The sequence below is a fragment of the Puma concolor genome, chromosome C1 (genome assembly GCF_028749965.1).
Source record: "Puma concolor isolate L17-30 chromosome C1, mPumCon1.1.hap2, whole genome shotgun sequence".
Lineage (NCBI taxonomy): Eukaryota > Metazoa > Chordata > Mammalia > Carnivora > Felidae > Puma > Puma concolor.
The window spans coordinates 229,248-249,672 of NC_141674.1; the positions used below are offsets into that span (position 1 = coordinate 229,248).

A 20,425-nucleotide genomic window follows, 5' to 3' on the forward strand; every position below is an offset into this window, starting at 1 on the left:
CGTTCATGCTCTGTCTCTCTGTCAAAAATAAATAAAACATTAAAAAAAGGTTTTTAAAAAAAATAAAAGGACTTTTTACTTGACAGAAAGAGCTGCTTATTCAGGGAACCTGTTCAGGTTCCTGGAGATGAAGCTTCCACAGTGGCAAGGTGGGTCGGCAAGGAACACATTTAGAGCCGGGGAATGAGAAACCACCCCCTCAGCCAGCCGAGGGCCCATCAAGACCAGGCGGTGGGCGAGCTCCTGGCTGGGGGTCCTGGGGAAGAGCCCCACTGCCAAGGATGGTTGACAGGCCCCTTGCACTGTGGGCCCCAGGGTTCTGAGCGCGGCGGGGAGGGAGGGTGAAGGCAGGATGACACATGCAGGAGGGCGGTATAGGAACAAGGGCGGGGCTCCGTCCTGTTATCCGCTTCATGCAAGAAGCCCTACACAGGCAGAAACAACTATCAGGCCTTGTTAAGAGCCCCCTTGCTGCCCCTCATTCATGCCATCCATTCAAAATGCACGCTTTATTCGAAATGCACCTTCTTTCTAGGACAGCAACTGCTGATGTCACAGACGCACTGACCCTCATCTACAGGGTGTGATCACATCTTTTCCATTTTTGCCCATGTAAGGTTGGCTCAGCAGAGGCCATCTATCTCTCCGTGCCTTGTGGAAACCCTAAATGTCATGGGACCTTCAGCTCAATCTGTGGTTAAGAGGCAACCCCAGGGTCATACTAAGTCACAAAACACCCTTTCAATTCAGGAATCAGAAGTACATATTTTAACCAACACTGTCATCTGCTAGTCAGTCAACCTCTTAGGGTATAATTCACATACAATAAACCGCATCCACGTAGAGCACACAACTCGGTGAGTTCGGACACGCTGTGCAGGATGTCTCTGCCACCCACAGACGACGCCTGAGCCCCTCTGCCGTCCTTCCCTCAACCCTGGCTTCATGCACCCATGGGGCTGACCTTTGTCACTGCACATCGGCCTGCATTTTCTAGAATTCTACGTAAATGAACACAGTGGCACTTGTGTGCCTGGCTCCTTCCATTTGAAATAATAATCTTTAGATTCATCTATACCTCGTTCCTTTTATGGCTGAATGATACGCAACGTTGCCTTTACCCAACCACCTGCTGATGTTCACCTGGACTGTTTCTGGATTTTAGTGGCTGTGAATAAAGCTACTGTGGACATTTTTATACATATCTTTGCGTGGACATTTGCTTTAATTTCTCGGGTAAGCACTAAGTACTGCAGCAACGGGGTCAAGGGAAGTGTAACCTGCCAGTCAGTCTCCCGCGGTGCCACGTGCGCTCCCACCAGCAGGGTATGAGGGCTCTTCAGCTCCACATTCTTGCCAACAGTGGGCATTGTGTCAGTGGCTGTGCCGTGAGCATTTCACTGTTGCTTTAACTTGCATTTCTCTGGTCACTAATGATGGTTCCTCACCCTCATATGTCTTCTTCAATCATTTGTCCATTTTGTTTAACTGGCTGTCCTTCTATCACTGAGTCATAATAGCTCTTCACACGCTCTTTGTCAGATATGTGTATTTTCAGATGTAAGTATATTGCAAGTATTTTCTCCCATCTGCGGCTTGACTTTTCATTTTCACATGGGATCCAGAAGAACAAATGTTTTCACTTTGATAAAATCCAATGCATCCATTTTTTCTTTTACATTTCTTGCTTTTTGTGTCCTAAGGTTAATCTCTGCCTTGACCCGAGGGTCATTCCTGTGTTTTATTCTAGAAGTTCTAGAGTTTTAGGTTTTACACTTTGAGTTACTTTTGTGTATGGTTGGAAGCAAAGATCAAGGTTCATTTTTCTCATATGTGTGTCCAGGGGTTATAGCACTGTTTGATAAAAAGATTATCCTTTGTGGGGGTGCCTGGGTGGCTCAGTTGGTTGAGAATCTGACTCTTGATTTGGGGTCAGGTCATGATCTCAGTTTGTGGGACTGAGCCGCACACTGGGCTCCACACTGAAGTTTGGAGCATCCCTGGGATTCTCTCTCTCCCTCTCTCTCTGCCCCTCCCCCACTCATTCTCTCCCTCCCTCCCTCCCTCTCTCTCTCAAAATAAATTAATTAATTTAAAAAATTAAAATTAAATTAAAACAGCCTACCTGTCCCTGGGATTTTTTTTTTTTTTTTTAATATTTTCCTTCTTGGGGCACCTGGGTGGCTCAGTCAGTTGAACATTCGACTCTTGATTTCAGCTCAGGTCAGGATCCCAAGGTCGTGGGATTGAGCCCTGCTTAAGATTCTCTCTCTCTCTGCCCTCTCCCCCACTCATGTGCACTCTCTCTCTAAAATAAAAAAATAAAACTGAACACCTGGGTGGCTCAGTTGGTTGAGCGTTCAACTTCAGCTCAGGTTATCATCTCTCAGTTTATGGGTTCAAGCCCTGCATTGGGCTCTGTGCTGACAGCTCAGACCCTGGAGCCTGCTTTGGATTCTCTGTCTCTCTCTGTCTCTCTCTCTCTCTCTCTCTCTCTCTCGCTCTCTGCCCCTCCCCTGCTCACACTCTATTTTTCTCTCTCTCTCAAAAACATACATTAAAAAAAATTTTTTTTAATAAAAAATGTAAAAAGACTTTCCTTCTGGCATCTTCCATCAAGGCATCTTTGTTGAAAATCAACCGAGTGTGTATGTATGGGTCTACATCTGGACTCTACTCTGCCCCATGCATCTATGTGTCTGTCCTTCACCAACACCACAGTCTCGATTACTGAAGCTTTCCTGAAAGCTTGTAAACCAGTAGCATAAGCTTTGCTCTGTCAGGTCTAGGTCATATGCATTTCTGTATTTTCAAAATCACCTTGTTAATTTCTATAAAAGAGCCTGGTGGCATTTTGGCTAGAATAATGGACATTTTAACAATAATGAGTCTTCTGATCTATGAATGTGCTATCACCCTCCATTTATTTCTTCACATTTTTTTTTAATTGTTTATTTATTTATTTTTTATTTTTTTATTATTTTTTTCAACGTTTATTTATTTTTGGGACAGAGAGACACAGAGCATGAACTGGGGAGGGGCAGAGAGAGAGGGAGACACAGAATCGGAAGCAGGCTCCGGGCTCTGGGCCATCAGCCCAGAGCCTGACGTGGGGCTCGAACTCACGGACCGCGAGATCGTGACCTGGCTGAAGTCGGACGCTTAACCGACTGCGCCACCCAGGCGCCCTCTTCACATTTTCTTTTAAGCTATCTCGGCAACATTCTGTAGTTTGCAGTGAAGAGGTGGTCCTGGGCAGAAGTGGGTTCTGAACAAGCCAGTCCTATACATGAGCTCAGACTACTTAATAAGTGAGCTTGTCAAACTTCTTGCTAAATATTTTATGTTTTGGTACTATTGTAAATAGAATTGAATTTCTAATTTCACTTTCTAATAGTTTGCTGCTAGTACATAAAAATACAATTAAAATCTGTGCATTTGCCTTGCTTTCTGAAATCTTACTAAATTCATTTGATAGTTCTAGCACTTTTTGTAGATTCCTTAGATTATTCTACATGAACAATCATGTCATCTGCAAATAAACACAGCTTTACTTCTTTAGTTGTTTTTTGAGACTTGTTTTAGGGCACAGCAATTGGTCTATGTTAGAGAATATACATTGTGCACTTAGTAGGAATCTGTGTTGTGCTTTTGATGAGTATAGCTTTCTACAAATGTCAAGTAGGTCAAGATGCCTGAGCGTAGTGTTCACATCCTCTATGTCTCTACTAATTTCTTTGCTGTTTTATTCTAATAATTGGTGACAGAAAGAGATGTTAAACTCTCTTATTATAATCATGGAATTATCTATTTCTCCTTTTAACTCTGTCAATTTTGCTTCATTTATTGTGAGGCTCTGTTATTAGGCACATTCATAAATTGATAGGTCTTCTTGAAGTAATGACCCTTTTATTATCAGATATTTCCCCTTTATCTTTGGTAATACTCAATATACTGGAATCTATTTTATCTGATATAAATGCAGCCAATACAGTCTGATATTCACTGTTTGCAACATAGATGGATTTTTAGATCTATAGATATATTTTGCATCTATATATCTTATCTTCAACCTGTGTTTTTTAATATTTAAAGTGAATCTCCTATATACAGTATGTAGTAGGTCTTGCTTATGTATCCATTGTGGCAATCTCTACCTTTTTTTTTTTAATGTTTTTATTTATTTTTGAAGGAAGGAGGAAGAGAGAGAGAGAGAGAGAGAGGGAGAGAGACAGAGCATGAGCAGGGGAGGAACAGAGAGAGAGGGAGACACAGGATTCGAAGCAGGCTCCAGGCTCTAAGCTGTCAGCACAGAGCCCGATGCGGGGCTAGAACTCACAAACTGTGAGATCATGACCTGAGCTGAAGTCAGACGCTAAACCGACTGAGCCATCCAGGTGCCCCAATCTCTACCTTTTAATTGGAGAGTTCAGTCCATTAACACTTAATGTAATTATCACTATTGTGAGACTTAGGTCTACCATTGTATTGTCCGTTTTCTACTTGTCCCTCTATTTTGTTTTAATATATAAAATATTTTTAGAGCAGTTTTAGGTTCACAGCAAAATTGAGCAGGAAGTAAGCAAGTTCCCATAGTCCCCCACCACAACAGAAGCAGAACCTCCTCCACTATCAACATCCTGTAATTTGGTATAATCAATGAACCTATACCAACACATCATTGTCACCCAAAGTCCATATTTACACTATGGTCACTCTTGTTTTTCTAAGTTTACTTATTTATTTTGATAGAGAGTGTGTGTGCACGTGTGCACGTGTGAATGGGGGAGGAGCAGAGAGAAGGAGAGAGAGAATCCCAAGCAGGCTCTGTGCTGTCAGAGCACAGAGCACAAAACCCAACTCGGGGCTCAAACTCACAGACCGTGAGGTCAGGACCCAAGCCAAAATCAAAAGTCAGACGTTCAATCAACTCAGCCACCCAAACACCCTTATGGTCACTCTTGATGTATATGTGGGCTTTGAAAAATGTATACAGACACTATGGCTACTATTTTGTTTCCTTTTGGTCTCTATGGTGTTTTATTCCTCTGTTCTCTCTTTCCTGCTTTCTTTTATATTATTTGAATGTTGAAAAAATTCTTTCAGTTTATCTTTTGGTTCTTTGGTTATACTTCTTTGCGCATTTTTATAGCTGTTGCTATAGAGACTGCAACATACAATCCTTACTTCTTCACAGCCTAATTAGAATATGGCACCACTTCTACTAAAATGTAGACACTGCAGGGGTGCCTGGGTGGCTCAGTCAGTTAAGCATCGACTTTGGCTCAGGTCATGATCACACAGTTCATGGGTTCGAGCCCCGCCTCGGGCTCTGTGCTGTCAGCTTGGAGCCTGGAGCCTGCTTCAGATTCTGTGTCTCCTCTCTCTCTGCCCTTCCCTCACTCGCACTCTCTCTCTGTCTCTCTCAAAAATAAATAAAACATTAAAAAAAATTTTTTTTAATGTAGACACTGCAGAGTGCCTAAGGGGCTCAGTCAATTAAGCACAGGACTCTTGATTTTCACTCAGGTCATGATCTCACAGTTCATGAGATTGAGCCCTGCATCAGGCTCTGGGATGACAGCATGGAACCTGCTTGGGATTCTCTCTCTCCCTCTCTGCCCCTCCCCTGCACTCTCTCTCTCAAAATAAATAAACTTTTTAAAAAATCTAGAAACTTTGCAACTCTATAGGTTCGTGTATCCTTTACTATTCTTTGTGCTACAACTGTCATACCTATTACATCTGCATACATTGCAAACACAAGAGATGTTTTAATTTTTTAAAAAATATGTACTTGAGGGGTGCCTGGCTGGCTCAGTTGGTTGAATATCCGACTTTGGCTCAGGTCATGATCTCGAGGTTCGTGAGTTCGAGTCCCACATCAGGCTCGCCGCCATCAGCGCGGATCCTGCTTTGGATCCTGTCCCCTTCCCTCTGCCCCTCCTCCACTTGCACACTCTTGTGCTCTCAATAATAAACATTAAAAATAAATTAATTACTTAAAATACATACTTGAAAGAAAACATTTCCCCCAGATATTTACCATTCCTGATGTTCATCATTCACTCATAAGATCTGAATTTCACTTTGGTATTTACCTTCAGTCTACAAACACTTCTCTAGCATTTTTAGCAGTACACATTTGATAGCAACAAATTCTATCAGTTTTTCTTTCTCTGAAAATGCTTTCATTTCACATTCAGTCTTGGAGAGTACAGAATTCTGTGTTGACAGTTCTTTCTTTTTAGTATTTTAAGGTGCAATACCACTTGACCCTGGCCTCCATGTTCCCTGATTCAGTCTTTGCAATGCTATACTATATGTGATATGTTGCTTCTCTCTGCTTTCAAGATTAAAAAAAAATTGGGGTTAGGGGGTGCCTGGGTGGCTCAGTCAGTTAAGCGTCCGACTTTGGCTCCAGTCATGATCTCACATTTCATGGGTCCGAGCCCCACGTTGGGCTCTGTGCTGACAGCTTGGAGACTGGAGCCTGCTTCAGATTCTGTGTCTCCCTCTCCCACTCACATGCTCTCTCTCACTCTCTCTCTCAAAAATTAAAAATTTTTACTAATTAAAAAAATTAGTCAACATTTGTGATTTCTGTTTTTTTATCATAGCCATCCTCATGGATGCAAAGTAGCATTTTCCCTGATGATTAGAAATGCTCATCTCTACTTTTTATTTGGAGTATTTAATCCATTTACATTTAATGCAGTTATTAGAGTATTTTAGTTTAAATCTACCACCTTAATGTTTGAATTCTGTATTTCCCCTCTGTTCTCTGTTCTTCCTCCCTTTTTCTGGGGGGGGGGTGAATCAAGTTTTTAAAGTCCATTTTATTTCCTCTACTGATTTTTTAATTCTCCCTTTTTATGCTATTTTTTAGCGGTTCCTCTACAGACTAAATATGCATATCAAACTCATCATTGTCTATGTGGTCTAAAAAATACTCTTGTACTTCATGAGCAATGTGAGAACCTTTACAGCAGGCCCCAGACCACCTCCTACCCCTAGAGCTCTTGTTGGCATGTCTTTTACTTCTACATATGTGAGAAAATTCTACAACAGACTGTTATTATTTTTACTTCAGTTAATAGTCTTTAAATAATAGTTAAAGATGTATTATATATATTTTTTTCAATTTTGGGTACTTTCACTTGTTAAATTGAGAATTTCCGTAGAAGTGCATCATACTTGGGCAGATGTGTAAAACATATTATTTGTTCAACGTTGTAAAACAAGCCATATTCATTGGCTCCAGCTGAAAAACTCTCAGATGCTAGTTTAGTATGGTCGGTGAGCAGAGGTTCTAGAGCTAGAGGCCAGGCCCATTCCTTACCCTGCCTGTACTTGCTGTGGGATCTGCTGTAAACCTGTTTTGTCCTCTTTAAAACAGGTTGATAATAGGCATTGTTGAGAGGATAAATGAGTTCTTGCATGTAAATCACTCAGAGTGGTGCTTGGCACACAGTCAGTGCTATATAAGCATTGTTCTTGCTGTTGTTAGATAGTGAACAGATTCACGTCCCTTGGAGAACCAGGATCTACAGCACAAAGAGACTTGTTTTTTTAATGTTTATTTATTTTTGAGACAGACAGAGTGCAAGCAGGGGAGGGGCAGAGAGAGAGGGAGACACAGAGTCTGAAGCAGGCTCAAGGCTCTGAGATACAAGGCCGGATACAGAGCTCGAACTCCTGGACCGTGAGATCATGACCTGAACTGAAGTCAGATGCTTACCCGACTAAGCCACCCAGACACCCCAACAAAAAGAGACTTCTTGATACTTCTCAAACCAATGTGGCATGAAAGGCCAACCCTAGCTTCACATACAGTCTCTAAGGACGTAAAATAACACTTCATAGGAGACTAAATGTCAGAATATTATTTATTAATTTGGTTGTTCTTTGAAGAATGTTTTAAAGATGAAAGGGGCTATTAAAGTAAGGTAAGTGCAACTTATTATCTCAAATTTATCTTTTTGCAATTAGATTCATATTCTTATCCCATAAGAGTGTCTTTTAGCATGCATCCTTAGTTTACTGTCCTGAGGCCCACACGAAGCCTGTCTTTATCTAATTCCTGCCCGGTGAAGATGATATTCTAGGGGCACAGCAGTTCCCTGCAAGTGTTCCGTTGCTGACAGCTGTAGTGCTTAGGAAACGACACCTGTGCCCCCATTTGGAAACTAAAGTTGCTTTGGTTTCTGAATACAAAAGCCATGCAGTTCTATTTCCAGTATGGAAGAATTGGCTTCTAACAAAATGACTCTCTCACTGGTAATTATGCATTCTGGACAAAAACAGCTACCTGAAGGCTCTGAACAAAAACAGGCAGATTTTGAGGGCAGTTTAAACTTAAAGGAAGTAGCCCGGAATGCATTTCCTGTTTTCGTGTCTTTACCCTGAGGGCAGCACAGTCATCACAGTGGTGGTATTAGGTGATGAAAACTCTGATAGAAAGCCCACTATCTTTCTTGTTAGAGAAACCAGGAAAAGGAGCTGGGCAACCAGTGCTGCTAAAGAGTGAGAGGAGAAATCTGAGAAAGAGGGATTCTGTGTATAAACTCTGCTCAGATTTCCAGCCAAGTCTTGAACTGTCTGTGTGCAGTCCGGGCTGAGAAGCCATCTGAATTGAGATCTGAGCCAGAACTTATCACAGGTGTGACAGAATTTGCATTTTGAATCTAATGAAAGTAGTTGCATGCTTAGGCAAAAACATTAACTCTCTTCAGAGGAATATATCAAATCCAGAGTCTCCACAACATAACATTTGCAGTATATAGGATACGATCCAAAATTATCAAGCATATGAAGAACCATAATAATACCAGCCATTCTCAAGGGAAAAGGCACACAACAGATACTAATTATATTATGACCCAGGTATTGATCAAACACTTTAAAGCAGACTTAATAATTATATCCAATGAGATAAAGGAAAATACACTCAAAATGAATAAAAATACAGAAAATCCCAGCAAAGAAATAGAAGATATATATGTATATGTACACACACACACACTTTTAATGAGCAAAATGGAAATTTTAGAACTGAAAAATATAGCATCTGAAATAAAAACTTTACTGAACAGCTTAGTAGAATGCGAGTGACAGGAAATACTTGGTAACATCAAAGACTGATAGAAATCATAGTCTGAAGGAAAAAAAGAGAAATGACCGGGAGAAAACCATGAAGAGCGCCAAGAGGGGTATAGGGGCCAATACAACTGTATGAAACATCTAACACATGGGTAATTATACATTCCAGAAGAAGAGGAGAGACACATAGTGGAGCAGAAGAAATATGTGAAGAAACAATGACTAAAACCTTTCCAAATTTGGTGGAAGACATAGATGGGACAAATATAATAAAGCCACACTTAGACACATCATTTTCAAATTACTGGAAACTAAAGATTAACTTTAAAAATCTTGAAAGGAGGGGCACCTGGGTGGCTCAGTCGGTTAAGGGTCCGACTTCAGCTCAGGTCATGATCTCATGGTTCGTGAGTTTGAGCCCATGTTGGGCTTTATGCTGACAGCTCAGAGCCTGGAGCCTGCTTCGGATACTGTGTCTTCTCCTCTCTCTCTCTGCCCCTCCCCGATCATACTCTCTCTCTTGCTCTCTCTCTCTCTCTCTCTGTCTCAAAAATGAATAAACGTTAAAAAAAAAAAAACTGAGCCACTCAGGTGCCCCAAGAAGATAAGTCAATTTCAAATATGTATGCACTTAATAGAAGGCTTCTAAATACATAAAGAATAAGGTGGCAGAGTGAAAAGGAAAAAGACAAATCTACAACCATGGTTGAAGACTTTAACATCCCTCTTCGAATAACTGATTAAGTAGAAAACAAAATTAGTAAGGATATAAAAGATTTGGGTAAAATTCTCAACTAACTCAACTCATAATTGTAGAACATGACACTCCACAAAAATGGAATACACATTCTTCTTAAGTGCAAACAGAATATTTACTAAGAGATCACATGCTAAACCATAAACAAATACCAATGAATTTCAAAGGATCAAAATCATAGAGCATAGTCTCTGACTACAATGGAATTATATTAAAAATCAATAACAAAAGATATTTAGAAAATCTCCAAATATTTGGAAATTAAACAATAGACTTCTAAGCCAGTCACGGATGAAACAAAGGTAATTTCAAAACATTTCAACAGAAAGGGGGGAGCCTGAGCGGCTCAGTTGGTAAAGCGTCTGACTTTGGCTCAGGTCATGATCTCACGGTTTGTAAGTTCAAGCCCCGCATCAGGTTCTCTGCTGTCAGTGCAGAGCCTGCTTTGGATCCTCTACCCCACCTCTCTGCCCCTCCGCCACTTGTTCTCTCTCAAATAAATAAATAAATAAATAAATAAATAATAAAAGCCCATTTTAACAGAAAGATCATGAAGTGTAACATATCAGATTTTGTGTAAGAAGCTAAAGCTATGCTTAGAGGGAAATTTATAGTTTAAATATTTATGTAAGAAAAGAAGGCACATGTAAAATAATTGATCTATGCTTCCATCTTAAGAAGATGAAAAAGATCAAATTAAACCCATGTTAAGGAAAAGAAAGGAAATAATAAAAATAAGAATAGAAATTAATGAAATAGAAAATGGACAAAAATTAGAAACAAGAAGTAAAATCAAAAATTGGATCTGTGAAAACATCAACATCACTAATTATCAGGAAATGCAAATCAAAACCACAATGAGAGATCATCCTACATCTGTCAGAACAGCTACAGCAAAAAAGACAAGAAATAACAAGTGCTGGTGAGGATATGGAGACAGAGGAACCCTGGTGTACCGCTGGCGGGAATGTGAACTCGTGCAGCAATTGTGGAAAACCGTATGGAGGTTCCTCAAACAATTAAAAATAGAACTACCATATGATCTAGTAAATCCACTCCGGGTATTTGCCCAAAGAAAGCAAAAACACCAGTTCAAAAAGGTGCACGCACCCCATGCTTACGGCGGCACCAATTACAAGAATTACAAAACCAAGGTACGGGAGCAGCGCAAGTGTCTCCACGGGTGAGTGGAGAAGGAAGCGGGGAAACGTGCACAATGGAATATTGCTCGGCCATTTGCAACAACACGGATGGAGCTTGCGCAAATTACACTAAGTGAAACAATCAGACAGAGAAAGACAAATAGCATACGATTTCACTCATATGTGGGATGGAAGAAACAAAAACAGTGGAAGAGAAAAGAAAAAAGAGACAAACTCAGACTTTTTTTTTAAGCTTTATTTATTTTTGAGACAGAGACAGAGTGTAAGTGGGGGAGGAGCAGAGAGACAGAGACACAGAATCCGAAGCGGGCTCCAGGCTCTGAGCTGTCCTCACAGAGCCCGACGCGGGGCTCAAACTCACGAACCGCGAGATCATGACCTGAGCCAAAGTCGGACGCTTATCCAAATGAGCCACCCAGGCGCCCAACTCAGACTTTTAAATATAGAAAACTAGTGGTTGTCAGAGGGAGGCAGGTGGGGGATGGGTAAAATAGATAAAGGGGATTAACTTCCAGTTACAAGATAAGTAAGTCACCGGCGGGAAGTACAGCACAGGGAACGCAGTCAATAGATTGTAGACGTGTTGCACGGGGACAGATGGTGACCTCACTGACTGCAGTGAGCACTGACACTGAGTAACATAAGAATTGTTGAATCACTACACTTTGCACCAGAAACTAATATAACACTGTATGTTAATCATACTTCTATAAAAATAAATAGATAAAACTGACAAACCTCTAGCAAGAATAATCAAGAAAAAATACCAATACAGAATATCTATATCAGAAATGAAAGGGGAGAAATCACTATAAATCCTACAAACATGGCAGGATAATCAGTCAGTATTATAAACAACTTTAAGTCAATAAATTCAACAACTTAGATGAAATGGTCTCATTTATTTAAAGATAAAAATTACCAAAAATGATACAGGATGAAGCAGAAAATATAAATAGCCTTATAGCCATTAAAGAAACTGAATTCACAATTTTAAAGCTTCCCCCAGAGAAAACAACCCAGACAGTGTCTTCACTGATGAAGTCTATCAAATATTTAAGGAAGAAGTACCAATATTACACAAAGTCCTTCAGAAAACAAAGAGGGAACATGTCCCAGCTCACTTATAAGGCCAGCAAGACTCAAAGATAGTCCAATATAACCCGGATGGAAATCAGACAAGGACATTACAAAGAAAAAAGTACAGACTACTATCCTTCATGAACATCAATCCAAAAACTCTGACAAAATATTAGCAAACTGTATACAGTAACACATGAAAAAGGTGATAGAACGTGACCAAATGAGCTCCTTTCGGGACACAAGGCTGGCTGGCCACACAAACACCGGTTATTACAATCCAATGCTTTAACAGATTAAAGAAGAAAATCATATGACCTTTTCAGTAGCTGCAAAATAAGCTTTTGACACAATTTCAGGATCATTCATAATAAAAACTCTCAGCAAACGAAAAATAAAAGGCAACACCCCCAACCTGATAGAAGATACCTATAAAAAACCTACAGCTAACATATTAACAGTGAAATATAGGACATTCCCCCTAAAGACTGAAGGAATCAAGATATCCAATATCCTTGGTGCTAGTCCGTATAATAAGGAGAGAAAACAAAGAAACTGTCTCTGTGTAGATGGCATGACTATTTATATGGAAAATCCTAAGAAATCTACAGAAAAAAGCTAGTATAAGTGAATTTAGCAATGTTCTAAGAACATACAAATCAATTGTTATTTCTTTTTTTTTTTTTAATTTTTTTTTTTTCAACGATTATTTATTTTTGGGACAGAGAGAGACAGAGCATGAACGGGGGAGGGGCAGAGAGAGAGAGGGAGACACAGAATCGGAAACAGGCTCCAGGCTCTGAGCCATCAGCCCAGAGCCCGACGCGGGGCTCGAACTCCCGGACCGCGAGATCGTGACCTGGCTGAAGTCGGACGCTTAACCGACTGCGCCACCCAGGCGCCCCTTCAATTGTTATTTCTATATACTAGCAACAACTATTTGGAAAATGACAAATAAATATAATTTACAATGGCATTCAAAAACATAGTTTGTGGGAATAAATTTATTTTAAAATATGTAAGACCAAGGGGCACCTGGGTGGCTCAGTCGGTTGAGCGTCCAACTCTTGATTTCAGCTCAGGTCATAATCTCAGAGTTCACGGGTTCGAGCTGACAGTGCGGAGCCTGCTTGAGATTCTCTCTCTCTCTCTCTCTCTCTCTCTCTCTCAAAATAAATGAATTAACTTATTTTTTTTTTTTTTAATAATAAAATACAGGGGCACCTGGGTGGCTCAGTCGGTTGAGCGTCCAACTTTGGCTCAGGTCATGATCTCGCGGTTCGTGGGTTCAAGCCCCGTGTCGGGCTCTGTGCTGACAGCTCACAGCCTGGGCCTCTTCAGATTCTGTGTCTCCCTCTCTCTACCCCTCCCCCCGCTCATTCTCTGTCTCTCTCTTCTCAAAAATAAATAAAAACAGGGGCACCTGGGTGGTTCAGTTGGTTAAGCGTCAGACTTGGACTCAGGTCGTGATCTCACGGTTCATGGGTTCAAGCCCCACATCAGGCTCTGTGCTGACAGCTCACAGCCTGGAGCCTGCTTCAGATTCTGTGTCTCCCTCTCTCTCTGCCCCCTCCCCTGCTCATGTCTGTCTGTCTGTCTCTCTCAAAATAATAAATAAGCATTAAAAAAAAAAAACTGGACCTGTACTCACATAGTATGAAAACTAAGAAATGGATCATGAAGCTAAATGTAAAATCTGAAGGCAGAAAAAGCCTCTAGAAGAAAATATAGGAGAATATCTTGGTGACCTGGTTAGTCAAAGACTTTTAGAAAGGACGCAGAAAGCATGAACCAAGAAAGAAAACCGATTCATAAATTAAACTTTATCAACATTAAAAACTTCTGCTCATCAAAATACACCATCACAGTGCACACAAGACCAGGACTTGTCAAAAGCCGTAGGATCATGTATCACGGAGAGTAAAGTTTAATGTACACAAATCAAACAATGTTGGGGATCTCAAGACAGAACACAGACTGTGACCAATGGTTCTAACTGGGTCACAAATATATGACAATACACCGAAGGGGATGCAAAACAAGGAGCTGACCTCAGCACCCCTGGAAAACGGTGTTTGACTAAGAAGCTAAAGATCCAAAGAACCACCCTTAAGCTGCACTCAACTTGGTAAATTTGTTTCTCGTCGGGGTGGAATGTGGGTGAGCAGTTCTGAAACTGCCTCTGTGTGCACCTTGGGGCTAGAGATAAGAAACCGATGGCGGCTGTAGGAGCCAGGTTCTCACAGGAAGGTTACACACACACACAGATCACAGACGCACACACACAGATCACAGACACACACACAGATCACAGACGCACACACACACACATAGAGACCACAGACGCACACACACAGATCACAGACACACACAGATCACAGATCACAGACACACACAGATCAGACACACACACAGATCACACACACACATACACATAGACAAACAGTCGCACACGTTCTCTAACTTCATCCGCCAACAAGACCTCAGGCCGTGACAGCTGCAGCAAGGCGCACACCAGTGCCCAGATCTTGGCTTCTAAACACCGTCCTCCAGTAAAAGACACCAGGGCTCCTTGGAGACGTGGCTGCCGCTACGGCTGAGGCGGGCACACGACGAGATGAACCTGGAACCCCGGCAGGGCCACAAAGTAAGGCGGTGCCCCCGAAACAAGCAAATGAAAGAGCCCCCAACGGCCAGGGCAAAACAACACAGTGCGGGACTGGACCCCAAGTACACAACACACATCCAGGAGTCCCTGCTGGTGGAGGGGACCGCTGATAAACGTGAGCTCGTGGGGGAGACAGGACTCCTCCCTCCAGAATTCCAAATACTACAGCGGTTCTTCCCCGCCGCCCCCCCGCCCCCACCCCCTCCCCACCCCAGTCCCGGGAGGGAGGCACAGCTTCGTCCCCAGCCCCGCAGGGAGACCGCCTCACTGAGTGGCTGCTGCCCAGCAAGACAGGAGGGACACCCGGCAGGCACCACCGGAACCAGGTGACCGGCCAACAGGACCCCCTGATAGGATGTGACAAGAGGGCCACCTCACCTCTGGGGTGTCCTTTCCCCAAGCCACAACCCCCCTCTGACCATGAGAAAACACAAGAGATAAACCCGAAACGAGGGACATTCGACACAACACCTGTGCGGTCCTCCTCAAAACTGTCAAGGTCATGACAAAGCAAGAGAAGCTGAGACACACATCCCGGAGGGGACAAAGGAGCTGCGACAACTCAGTGCAGTGTGGGACCCGGACAGGGATGCTGTGGACCTGAGTGACACCTGCCGTCTGGAATGTGAGCACTGCTATTCTCAGTTCTGAAAAATGCACCATAGTCACCTAAATGTCTGTAGTAGGGGAAACTGGCTATCTTTAACACTTTTCTGTAAATCTAAAACTCCTCCAAAATTTTTAAAGTTAATTTTTTTTTTAATTTTTTTTTCAACGTTTATTTATTTTTGGGACAGAGAGAGAGAGACAGAGCATGAACGGGGGAGGGGCAGAGAGAGAGGGAGACACAGAATCGGAAACAGGCTCCAGGCTCTGAGCCATCAGCCCAGAGCCCGACGCGGGGCTCGAACTCACGGACTGCGAGATCGTGACCTGGCTGAAGTCGGACGCTTAACCGACTGCGCCACCCAGGCGCCCCTTTAAAGTTAATTTTTAAAATGTAACATTAATAAATGAATAAGCAAGTCAAAGAATGAGAGATATTTGCAATATATATCTGGCAAACCATGTATCCAGAAGATAGAAAGGACTTTCACAACTTGGTAATTTTTTAAAAAGGGCAAAAGACTGGATCAGACATTTCAGAAAAGAGGTGTGAGCAGTAATGAGCAGGTGGGAAGGTGCTCAGCATCACTAAGCTCAAGGAAATGCAAATTAAAGCCACCCCGAAACACTGCTCTGCTCAGTAGACCCAACCCAGCAGCGTCACTCCCAGGGATTTTCCCAAGAGAAAGGAAAGCACACCCACAGATGTGCACAATGTCCATAACCTCTTCAGTCACCTAAGCCAAGTGCCACCACAGGACTGATAGGTGCACTGTGGCACATCCCAGGAGTGCTGACACAGCGACATGGAGGGACTGGAGCCAAGACTCCAAGATGCCGGAAGATTCCAGAGATTCCGTGTCTGGCTCAGCCTCCTTCCCGTCCTGCAGATGGTAACTTCTTTCGGTGTCACACAGCCTTCCCTGTGCCTGTGACCAGATTTCTCTCTTCTCTCCTAAGGGCACTAATCCCACCATGGGGTCCATTCTCGTGCCCTCATCTAACCCTGACCACCTCCCAAGGGCCCCACCAGCGTCCAAATACCAAAACACTGCGAGTTAGGGCTTCAACATATGGATTTGGGGGACACACCATGCAGTCCACAACACGAGAGACCTTTCCAGGATGACAGAAATGTTTTCTATCATGATCGGTGTGCAGGTTACACAGCTGGGCGCATCTGTCAATAACTGCATGTGAATTACACCCCACTAACCGACTGAATAGATGTGATTCGTCCTGATCGTATCAGAGCGAAAAAGTTAAGTAACTGGATAAAAATATTTCTACGTGGCAATGAAAAATTTGGTGAGAATTAATTTATTTAAAAAAAAATTTTTAATGTTTATTTTTGAGAGAGAGCGAGCGAGCAAGCACGAGCGGGGGAAGGGCAGAGAGAGGGAGACACAGAACCCGAAGCAGGCTCCAGGCTCCGAGCTGTCAGCACAGAGCCCAACACGGGGCTCGAACTCGGAACCAGGAGATCGTGACCTGAGCAGAAGTCGGATGCTCAACCGACTGAGCCACCCACGCACCCCAAAACTTGGTGAGAATTTAAATTGTACTGTATGTTCTCTCACAGCTCATTTTTCCTTAGAAGAACTGGTTTCAGTGAAGAAATAAAGCCTCCAGGCCGCTGTGACCCTAAGCAAGTAATGTATCAGGGCTGACTGGGTGGGGTTATCTGCGGTCCCTCCATAAGGAGTTAGGGCTGGGAGGACGACCCTGCAAAAGGCTCTTCAGCCAGAGTGAGCACACAAGTGCTGACTGCAGCTCGGTTCCTCGAGCCTCCAGGCAGCTGTGGCAGGACAGGAGAGTGGGGACAGGGGGTCACCAGCTTCCGGCTCTGAGGCACTGATGAAGCACAACACAGGCCCGTTGCCCACCCCTCCCCGCCAATCAGAGTAGGTACCGCCGATGGTCTCAGCAAGCAAAGGAAGCCAACGTGGAACTCGTCTCTCGGGAAGATAAGAACCGTTGAGAACTTAGGAACATGCTTCCCGATCTAAAAGTCCCATCTCGTGCTGTGATGGAAAATAAATGCCGTCCACGGTTTGACCGGATAGAAAGGAAACATTCCGGTCTGTTGACACGTGTGGCCGGTGCCACGAATGTCACGTGGCACCCACTGCCCACCATTCTGCGGCCTCTGCACACCTGACAGGGGTGTGGACCCCTGCAGCCTCCGCCTGGGGCCTGCATGCGGGAAAACCACTCAAAGGCATCCCTCGCCTTGGAGGTGCGGAACGCTCAGCGCTGTGGTGACTCCTTCATGCTTCTAATGAGTCACGTGATAAGTCACAGCTTGTCTTGGAGGACAGAAGTAAGCGAGGGGCTGGGAGGTGCCTTTGGGGTCCTGCGGTGCCCCTGTGGACCAGCCCACTCAGGTGATCACCCACCAATGCATCTGTTTGCTCTGCTCCGGGGAGGACTGTACCAGGGCGGGGGCATGTGTTACGAAAAGAAACTTTTTGGATAATTCAGATTCTATCTTCTTCTAGGAACTTCTGAAAACAATGTGGCCATTAAGATTCTGCCTGAACACAGACTACTTATCCAGTGGCTCCTGGCTGGGAGCGGGAGTGGGAGTAATCCAGGCGGGCTCCCTGACCACCCGGTACGGGAACCCGTCCAGGCCTTCCTCAGGTTAAAAACCACGAGACAGATGAAGACCTAGGTCAGCATCCTCCTTATAATGTAGCAATACTAAGAAAAACACAAAACGAAAAACGGGGCCAAGGTTGACACCTTCGAATCAAACGAAACCGTTAAGAATTGTCAGAAAACAGGTTTTTGGGCGAAGCTGCGTTTGCCAAAATGCTACTCCTTCAAACCCTTGAAAGGCCGTATCCGAATGTACCCTAGTGACCTGCTCTTAAGTTACACCGGAACTAACACATCAGTCAAATTGTTACGGTGGCAACACACTCCTCGAAAACCTGCATAACGACTCAACCTTGACGATTTCGTGGCGATAAACGGACTAATAGATCCCGCAACCTCCAGGGAGAGTGCCGGTGTGAACACGGCTTCCAAGGACAGCCGGCGGCCTCACACTTCCCCCACCCACCCCGGCCTGCGTTCGGTCCTGAGGGCGAGACCTCCTGGGGCTCCGCGGCTTCGGGGGCGGGGGAGGGGGCCTGAGTCCAGCTACCGACGGCCTCTCTCAGATGACGACTCCTGCGGGAGGTTCGGTAGCCCGAGGGGAGCCGGGTCCCCGCGGACCTTTGTCCGGGTTCCGCGCCCCACACCGCGCCGGAGACCATCCGGCCCGGGCGTCCGCGCCCCAAGGCCGCCCCCGGCGCCCCTGCCTCCGCCCCCGGTCCGCCCCCGGTCCGCCCCCGGCCCTGCAGACCGCGCGCCCGCCCCCGGCCCATCACTCACCCCGGCGCCCTTCGCGTTCCTCTTTCGTACCCCCCGCCCTCCAGGCGGTCGCGCCTCTCCCCCTGGGACTTGTAGTCTCTCCGCCTTCGTAGTCTCCGCTCAGCCTTGTAGACGCCTCTGTAGTCTCTCCTCAGCCTCAAACTACAACTACCGGCGGTCCTCGCGAGAGCTCCCTCTCTCGAGATGGGTTCCGGCACAGGGTTCTCGCGAGGCTGTGGGAGGCGCGCGTGGAGCAACCTAGGAAGTGTAGTCCAGGGCGCCTAGGTCCTAACAGCTGAGCCATGGACAGAGTGGACAGGAGGGGAAGAACTACACTCCCCAGGAGTCCTCGCACGCCGGCCATCTTTGGCGTTGCCAGGAGACCGGGAAGCCCCGGGATGCAGGCCAGCAGGTGGCGGCGCGCGAAAGGCAATGTGTTCCGCGGACCCGCGTCAGCAGGGACGGGTGCTGGGAGTCAGCGTCCGCGCGTTACCCTAGAGGAAGTCCTGGATAACTGGGGCTTCGGCCCACGTCCGCTTTAGCGGAGGCTGCCTGGAAATGAAGACCGCCAAGTCCGTCCCCAAGGCGACAACGTTTATCAAATACTGTCGGTTTTAGGCGGGGGATAGAGAGCTCCAACGTGTGGCTGATTCTAGGGCTACCTTTCGGTTTTACGAGAGGAAATGAGAACAGGTGTGACCTTACACACATGACAAGGTTATGTGACAGGAACATCCGCAGAGGACAGTGCCATTTTATGATTTGTCTGGAGAGTGAGCCGACTAGCCCACTGAAAAGCAAAAACTCCTTTGGGAAGCGAAGACGTGTCTCCTAATAAGCCCGCTGTAAAATCTACACTTCCTACCTCAGGTCTGGGGTGCCCCTTCAAGACCTCTCAGACCCCTGTGTCCTGGCTGTCTGGACGAGAGGCCAGCACTTGGCCCCAGTGAAGAGCTGGGGAGAGACTAGGCCTTTGAAATGTTTGCTCTTTGTGGAATTCTTGATGTGAAGCCCTAGAAAGGAATCTTTGTTCTTGGCTTACCTTGCAGACCAGTTTTGCTGCTTTAAAGACCTTGGTCAGCTTTCATGGGTGATGCAGAGCCTTTCTCACAGGGTGGGGTCGGGATTAAATAGGATATCTTAGTGTTTGGTCCACACCAAGGCTGGCCTTTCAAACCCCCCCCATCCTCCCGCGGGCATGCAGAGCTGGCCCCTGGAGAAAGGGTATGCCAAGGAGCTTCCAGGAGAAAACGGAGTAAGACTGACTGCTCCCCTTTGTATGTCCAGCATGGCTATACCTTCCTGATGGCCCTCCAGAGCACAGCAGACAGGAAAGGACAAAGCGGGGTGGGGGGGTCATCATGAATAAAGAGTGGCTGCTTTCCCATGGGGCTGAGACCGGTTTTCCTCAAGGGCCTGTAAGTGAACCGGGAGAGCTACGACCTCAGCCTGAACCAGGAAGGGCACCCATTGCCCAGCACAGGCACAAGGAGGCACCCAGGCCTCACCTGCACTTGCACCTCACTGCGGATAGGGGTAGATGGAAAAGAGACAGGTGCCAGCCGGTGGGGCCAGTCAGACTGGTTACTCTTCCCACTAGACTACCCTGCAGCCATAAGGACTCATGGATGGGGAGGGGGCTGTGACTGCTCCCCACAATGAGTTCCAAAGTCCATGGGATCTATG

The 20,425-nt window shown here is 45.0% G+C and overlaps 1 protein-coding gene across 3 annotated transcripts in view; it reads right to left on the reverse strand.

The window, feature by feature from the left end:
* Positions 1 to 18,871, reverse strand: part of CC1H1orf159 (chromosome C1 C1orf159 homolog) — a 32,074-nt gene extending 13,203 nt beyond the window's left edge. Inside the window, exon 1 of one of the 3 annotated variants that reach the window (XM_086715332.1) lies at positions 18,761 to 18,869. The gene's annotated coding sequence lies outside the window, so the exon portion shown is untranslated. Of the gene's footprint in view, positions 1 to 18,760 lie in introns of all 3 variants that reach the window. The other 2 variants (XM_086715333.1, XM_086715334.1) reach the window with 2 other exon arrangements.
* Between the last annotated feature and the right edge of the window lie 1,554 nt (positions 18,872 to 20,425).